This window comes from Acyrthosiphon pisum, chromosome X (genome assembly GCF_005508785.2).
Source record: "Acyrthosiphon pisum isolate AL4f chromosome X, pea_aphid_22Mar2018_4r6ur, whole genome shotgun sequence".
NCBI lineage: Eukaryota > Metazoa > Arthropoda > Insecta > Hemiptera > Aphididae > Acyrthosiphon > Acyrthosiphon pisum.
In genome coordinates, this window is record NC_042493.1 from 94,011,305 (window position 1) to 94,017,971 (window position 6,667).

General features: G+C 28.3%; 1 protein-coding gene across 2 annotated transcripts in view; it reads right to left on the bottom strand.

The window, feature by feature from the left end:
• Positions 1-6,071, bottom strand: part of LOC100160652 (diphosphomevalonate decarboxylase-like) — a 15,919-nt gene extending 9,848 nt beyond the window's left edge. The window contains exons 1-4 of one of the 2 annotated variants that reach the window (XM_029491403.1): positions 5,908-6,071; positions 5,743-5,847; positions 5,434-5,553; positions 5,135-5,329 (exon numbers count right to left, since the gene is read on the bottom strand). The gene's annotated coding sequence lies outside the window, so the exon portion shown is untranslated. Of the gene's footprint in view, positions 1-5,134; positions 5,330-5,433; positions 5,554-5,742 lie in introns of both variants that reach the window. The other variant, XM_016802508.2, reaches the window with a different exon arrangement.
• Positions 6,072-6,667: the final 596 nt, after the last annotated feature.

Sequence of the window (6,667 nt, forward strand, 5' to 3'; positions counted from 1 at the left end):
CCCATACACCCCCCTCTAGATAAGCCACTGGTAGGCTGTTGTAGCCTGTAGAACGTAGGTGCAGATATGTGATCAAGTGCAGACTAAAAAGTAGTATGTACCCACTACCAATTATATCTAGGGTACTTATCGTTACAAATTACGGGGCCCCATGCAAAATAATATATAATAATATTTTGTTGAATTATGTACCTACATGAACTACTATAGTTGTAAAATGTAATACATATATTATGGATTTTTTTAAAATTGAGATTGAATTGATAAATTATCCACAGTGCTCGCGTCCACAAGCGTCTAGAAAAAATAACGAAAAATTAAGGAAAAACTTTTTACGTAAATAAGTTTGTGAAAAAATCGATCTTTTTTTTTAGTGTAACTCTAAAATAATAACAGAATATAAATGACATTTTCTCTGAATTTTTATATTTATAATATTTCTATGAACCATACGCTTATATTATCTGATTACATAATATTCTAATTTAAAAACTCGTTGAAGAAAAGTAATCAAAACTCAAAAACTTACATGACAATCATATCATGATATTAATTTATTATTTGGTAATTTAACTTATGAATTTATACATGATTATAATATAGATATTCAATGTTGATTAAACGTATTTTATACATGGTTATTGTAGGCACAGATATTCAAAGTTAAATAAACGTAGAATAAAGTTTATAAATGTATAGCAAATAAACGTATAATAAACGTTTAGAAATCCATGTCTCATAAATGTATATAGGTATTGCTTACAAATAAGCCACTTCGAAATACGACATCCACGATTTATCGTTGGAGCTCTAACACTTGATAAATGTTTAATGAACTAGATTTTGTACACTGGGAGAAAATTTCGAATTTATTAGTTTTTTTTAACTGTTGTCGATAGAAAATTTTTCGGTCAATCAAAAAACTTGAAAATGTAATACAACGTTCCTCATAAGTTGATGTTAGAAATAACAAAAAAAGTTGAGTGTCAATCTACAATATTTTTTTATGAGCGTCTAAGATCAAAATGTTGAAAAAATTAATCGAAAACACGAAAATTAGCAAATTATTTTGAGATATTATTCGTGGGTACCTCCTATACATGAAATTTTTGGAGTATAATATTACATCTTATACACAAAATGAAACTTTTAAATGTAATTTTTATTTGCCTAAAATGAATATAACCTACTGTTGTACTAATTCCTAATATTAAAATAAATTATTTTTACCTGGATACATTGTTATTTTAGTGCATATTTTGCTGTTTTAGCACAATATTATATTGATACTTTAAAATTGTATAGATTATATTAATATAATAATATATATTAAAGCTTTGAGCTCCGCTCTTAACTAAATTTAGTTATTACAATATTATACAATATTATGGTAAAAGTTTGTTATTTGATTTCAATAAAAATAGTCATATTTTCAATTTTGACATTTAAAAATTATAAAACTTATATATTAGTATCTACCTTGCAATAATAACATTAGGGTACAATCAAATTATAAATAAAAAATCGATTATGAAATGCTTTGATGCGGGGGCCTCGTGACTAACTGATTCTAAGGGACATTTTATAGGCAACTTAAGATACATTCGACACATTCGAACATGTCGTTAACAGCGCCGGGACGGTGGTTTTACAGAGTAGAGAGCTGCAAAAACGTGTCTTGCAGGAAAAACCCTCACACAGTCACACCCTGTGCCCCTGTAGATTATGCGAATATCATTAGTTTTTTGTTATTTAAAATAAGAGATCATTTTGCAGGTCGGATCAAAGCCAGATTTAAAACATTATAATTACCTATAGAAGCTAAAATATACATTTTAATAATGCACAATTTTTCGAAGTATTTTTCAACTAGTATAGTTTACTACTAGTAAAATACAATTTTAGCTTTTGATTCGACCTGAAAAATGTTCTCCTTTTTTTTTTTTTTTTTTAATTAACGGAGTCTGATTATTCTATACAGGGCGTATTTTACAGTAATAACTAATAAGTATGGAAATTGGAAATTGGAAATTCTTTCGAATATAAAAGGATAAGATACAATTTTTTTTTCAAAAATGTACAAAAATCATTATTAGGAATACATTGCTATAATTATAATATACGCGTTTTATTTTACGCAGTCGCAAACACTAGTCAAATTTATTATATTAATTTATGAGCATGAATAAAGATTTTCTTGTTCTCTTTTTAATTCCACTTCCAACAGTAGGTACATCACAATGCCTACTCTGATCAAAATAATAAAAAAAAATATTCGAATTCTCCATAACATTTACAAGGGAATAGCAAACGCAAATTATTTAAATATATTTTACGTTAATATTTTTGAAATATATAAACCACATTTGTTATAATTTTAAGGAAAAAATAAAAATGTGGCTCATTGTTTATTCTTTCGTACAATATCAATTGTCAACATGTTACGCCGTTACGGATATTTGATAAAACATGATATAATTAATAAAAATAAAATAAAATAGTTAGTGATCTTGATGATAATGTGTGTAACAATTGAATTATAAAAAGTCTATATGTCTAAACATAATACCTTATAAGTTATAATAATATGTACATACCTACATGTAACGCTAATGTTAATTTTTTTTCTAAAGTAGGTATACCTATCTATTTAATATGATATGTTTAATTAATTAAATCGTATTTTTATTTGTATAAGAATTTTAGTATAAAACAAATTGTAATATTGATGAACTCCGTATAACAGCTTATAGCACAGTTGGTATTCGTATCAGCTATTATTAATGTAATTTGTTGTAATTACCAATTTCATTAAAATTATTTTGGCTGAATAAATAAATATAAATAAATAGTTAGAATATTTTTTCAGAATAAAAATCGGTGAGGCGTTGGGAATAGATGATTTGTTTTTGATGAAAAAAAATAACCACAATGTAGATAGGTTCCTATTATTATTTTGATAGGCGGACTTTTATGGGCGACGGTCTAGAAGACTGGATTTTGGCCCTTTTTCAAAGGTTAGGGTTTTGTTGGATTTGTAATACACGATCGGGAAACACCAAAAATGCCTTTGCCCTATAAACTATACTCAATATATTGTAGAGTAAACACTAGATGACCCCGAGCGCAAGACATGCCAACTCTATGTGATTCCGACTTTCTTAAATTCTTTATTTAATATTTTGTGTAAAAGCTCTGTTTTAGGCTCTACGTTAATCAGTCAATTAGAAGTCAGAACACGTGCGATTATATTATAGGTATTATAGCCATCTAGCCAGCCCACCCACCAATTTGACTAGCTTCTGATTATTCGAGCAATATAATATTATCAGATACCTACATACTATGTAGAGCGGGGGTCGGCCACCAGAGGCTCGTGGGCCACATATGGCACTCTTAGCAAAATTAATAATTATCCTCTAAAAAATTTACAGTAAAAATGGTTGATGCTCTTATATGAAAAACAGAAGTTATTGTCAGTGGAAACATCTGAGGGGGGCATGAAGGTGCCGTTGCACCCACGCAAATTTTCCTAGGGGGATGGGCAAAAGTATCTTTTTGCACCCACAGATAGACAACCACAACAGTGAAGAATATTATATTATATTTTTATTATTTTTATTTTTATTTCCAACAGTTTATACTGATAATTGATATAATGTAATTTTGATAATAAATATTAAATAATAACCATGGATCACTTCAAAATTGTATATCTGATTATCAATTAAATAATGCAGTAAGCTAATTTGCCACTAGCGATATGGTTCAAAGGAGTTCACTGTCTTCATAATTTTAATTTTATCATAGCAAAACCGCAAAAACGGTTAATAACTTATCACTTTAATACTGTATTTTCAGTTTTGTCTCAGTATTGATTTTTAAATAAAATATAAAAGTTTTGACTACGACTACCTCTACCTATAACCTATTAAAATTATGGATACTAAATAAATCAATGAAGGCGAAAGAAAAGCCTACTTTAAACCTAATCGTACGGTAAGGTTACTATAATGGTTTCTTAAAAAAAAAAAACCAGAAGATATTATGAGTAAGTTAAGTTTCATCAAATTATTTGTATGTAGTCTCACAATATACCTACTTTAACATTTTAATATTTAATTTGTCTATTTTTTAACTTTAGTTGAAGACAAAATTGATAATAATTGCAGAATTATAAATATTAATAATAATGTGGGCACTTCTCTGGCTACAACAGAAACCTGTCCTTATTTGACTGCAGAAGGTATTTAAATTAATGTTTAATTTTAAGATACAGTTAAATGTTCAATGTTGCCTATAGATAATGACATAATGTATTGTAAATAAATATAATAGTGACTGTGTTCAGTCTATTTTCACATAATCTTATTTGTGTTACTAATCTATTGATAGTTATTATTAATATTGTGTTATTGATTATAGTTAATAATGTGGCATATCGCATGTGATGTTTTTTATGTGCAAATTATAATGTTATTTGAAATATGTAGTCATTAACCATGTCAAATAGTACTTGGTGGATTTTGATAAATAATATCTTTTATATATTATATCATATTATATAATGTTTTACTAAGAAAAGTAAAACATTCAGATTAAATGGTTTTTGTTGAAAATAAAAGGATATTTTAATCAACCTTATTAGTTATTATGTTTTTTATTGCCTTATTTATATTTTGGGTATTGTTTGATATCTGTATAACTTTGGGCTATAATATACCTGCTATTTATTGTGTTTTAATGAATTTCTATGAATTTCAAAATAATATACTAAATACTTTTGTTGTAGCAATAGTTATATATTAGGGAATGAGGGGCAATTCCCCTTACAGATTTATGAATTTTACTACCACAAAGTTTGCACCCACATGAGTTTCTACCAAGTACCGCTTATGGTTATTGTATATCCACAAAACACTCCTAACTACCTAGTCTTCATTTTTATTGAATTATTTATATTTTCTGTTTGAGTGTACCTGTCATTGATTAGGTTACTGTATTGTGTTGTATTGGATGCAAATTTAATGGATTTTCACTAATCTTATATACAACTATAAATTTGTATAACTTCAGTCAGTTAATTTCAGAGAATTTATTATACTTATAAATAATTATTCGTCCTGGAAATTACCTGTAAATCAAGAATAATAGGAGGTTGATGTTCTGTAGTCAATTTATCAGAAGGCTGATACGTTGAAATTGATTGACGTGCGGTAGGTAGATCAAATTATTGATTGTTGTGAATGTAATGGAGTTGTCTCAACTGTCTTTAAATCTGAGTATGTCTTACATTGTTTATTATTTTGTACTTGTAATGCACCAAATCCTAGTTACAGAATTATGCAGTTATGCTTAATTATAGTTTAAATAAAATGTGTAACTGTTAAATTGTTTAAAATATAGAATAAAAAAGTTTCTTGATAATTATACCTTCATCACTACTACTATCTGTCAAATCAAATAATGTCTGTTTCGGTTTGGATGGTAGTTGAAATTCTTCACTTTCGGATTCCTTTTCCACTCTGGTACGCCATGCTTTTTTGAAATTATCTAAAATATTAGTATAGTTTAATACTTATGACCATTCAAAAATTATAAATTACATAAAATAATTAGGCAAGTTAATAATAAATAGGTAATATAGTATGTATGTTCCCGAGAACTTGAGACTAACAGCCGCCGGCTAAGTAGAATAATTCACTGAAATATTTAATTTACCACACCAAATACTTAATTCACCTTTTTTTTTTCTGGAAAAAACCATTACATGGAGGCTGTACTGCTGTGTCATGGCTTAGCCCCAACAAATTATTCACATGCTTCTATAAGTATGTCGATGTACGCCTTGAAATGAGAAAACAATATTACGACGAGTACAATAAAATGACGATGAACGATACTTACAGAAGCAATTCACGGGAACATGGTAGAAACATTGGAAACTATACACGAAGTCGATGATAATGAAGGCATGATTTTGAATGATTAATAACTATATAATCCGCCGAAAGTCCGCCGTTCGATATACACCCTGAAATATAAAAACAAAAACTTAAACATCGCAAAATTCGTTTATACAATATAATATACAAAACACCAACACTATCACGCGCGAAGATAACAGCATTTTTCACTTATCGCACCGCTGCGTAACGCGACGTAACAGTGAAACCGTGAATCGCCGCGCAAAAACATAAAAACGCAAAATAAATCAGTTGTTTTTTTCGTTTATTCAAGATTTTAATCGAAGAAATTGGAGTGTGTTGATACGTCGCATCGGGTCAATTTTGAGCCAACACGTTTTGAAAATTTTCACATATCAATTGGACTTATTCTATTACAAAGCTAATAGGGCGTCTAGTCTTTTAGATAATTCAGATCAGTGCTTGATTGAATGTATATTATAGCTATTGACTATACATATTTTCTTCTGTCTTTTTTAGCCTCAAGACATTGCAGTTTTATATATTATATTGAAACCCGTGTAAAGTGACGTTTTTATTGCGATGGGTGATGTGTGCAGTTTTCCGGAGGTGGTAATCAGTAAATGTATAAATGTATAATATGGTAGCAAATTTGTTGAATAAAATATTTTATATTTATATTGTAAATACGATTTATACTCACCCAAAAAAATGTTTAAATAATATAACATGCAGGCAAT